Genomic DNA, 1,846 nt, shown 5'->3' on the forward strand with positions numbered 1-1,846 from the left:
ATCACCAGTTATGGGAAGGGGGCAGTTTTCCTGAAGAGGTGCCTCATGAGGAGTCACCCAGTGAAAGCCGGGTGGTGGGGGAGGATTGGTTAGGACCAGGTAAGAGAGGAGCCAGAGAGATATATGAGGAAAAGAGCAAGTAAGGAGGAGTAGTGGAGGAGGAGCCCAGAGACATGGGAAGAGCCCTGATCTTGAAGGAAGGTGCTGGAACTTTGTAGCAGATTAAATATCTGCTTCAGCTAGAAATGGGGGGATGAAGTGGGGAGATTCATCATGGCCACTCACAAGGGTTTGGTTTTGTTTTAAGTCCCACCATCTCAAAGGGACTAGATTCGAAACCCAACTCTGCATTAACCTCTTGTTTGATGTTGGCAAATCACTGCCTCTCGCTAAGCCTCATTTTCATCATCTTTAACGGAGGCTAAGAGAGGACAGGAGATGAATCCAAAATGATGAACCCTGAACCCTGAGTCTGGGCTCAACATGCTTTCCATCAAACAGATCTGTTCATATCTGATTCTGGGAAAAACAGTACTTATCAAATTGAGGATCATTGGAAGGACCTTGGATAAATTGCATAAATAAAACAGTATGAGCATGAGGAGAGCTGTGGCTAAGGTCAGTGTCTATGACAGGATGGTATAGTGTGAGTCTAATGGTTTAAAAAGGCAAAATAAGGGGCACTTGGGTGACTCAGTTGGTTAAGCATCTGACTTCAGCTCAGGTCATGATCTCACAGTTATGGGTTTGAGCCCTGCATCAGGCTCTGTGCCGGCAGCCTGGAGCCTGGAGCCTGCTTCGAATTCTGTGTCTCCCTCTCTCTCTGCCCCTCCCCTGCTCGCACTCTGTCTCTCTCTCTCAAAAATAAATAAACATTAAAAAAAATTGAAGGCAAAATAAGGAAAATAAGGATAGACGCGTTTGAAAAAGATTAGTATGTTGAGGCTGACCTGATAAAAATCAAACACAGCCAGAGGCGTCTGGGTGGCTCAGTCAGTTAAGCGTCCGACTTCAGCTCAGGTCACGATCTCGCGGTCCTTGAGTTCGAGCCCCACGTCAGGCTCTGGGCTGATGGCTCAGAGCCTGGAGCCTGCTTCTGATTCTGTGTCTCCGTCTCTCTCTGCCCCTCCCCCGTTCATGCTCTGTCTCTCTCTCTGTCTCAAAAATAAATAAACTTAAAAAAAAATGCTTTAAAAAAAATCAAACACAGCCAGCATTTACTCCTCACTCCAAAAAGGCTACATTGCTCATATCCTTTAAAATTATAAGGATATGGGCGGGACGCCCATGTGGGCTCAGTCTGTTGGTTAAGCATCCTTGATTTCAGATCAGGTCATGATCTCATGGTTTGTGAGTTTGAGCCCCGCATTGGGATTCTCTGTCTGTGCCCCTCCTGTGCATTCTCTCTCTCTCAAAATAGATTAAAAATTAAAAAAAAAAAAAGATTTTAAGGATATGGGCAAACAGAAAAACTGATCTCAGAGAGTTCAGCTGGTCTCAGAGAGTTCAGCTATGAACTGTTTGCTATCCAGTTTTTGTCTAAGACTTACCTGAAATTTGGAATATCTATTTCACAGGTTTAAAATATTTATGCCCTGGGGCACCTGGGCGGCTCAGTCAGTTAAGTGTCCAACTCTTGACCTCAGTTCAGGTCTTGACCTCAGGGTTGTGAGTTCAAGCCTCGCATAGGGCTCTGTGCTGGGCATGGAGCCTACTTTCAAAAAAAAAAAAAGTGGGGTGCCTAGGTGACTCAGTCGGTTAAGCCTCTAACTTTTGACTTCAGCCCGGGTCAAGATCTCACAGTTCGTGAGATTGAGCCCCATGCTGGCCCCCAAGCTGACAGCAT

This window comes from Prionailurus bengalensis, chromosome D4, assembly GCF_016509475.1.
Source record: "Prionailurus bengalensis isolate Pbe53 chromosome D4, Fcat_Pben_1.1_paternal_pri, whole genome shotgun sequence".
Lineage (NCBI taxonomy): Eukaryota > Metazoa > Chordata > Mammalia > Carnivora > Felidae > Prionailurus > Prionailurus bengalensis.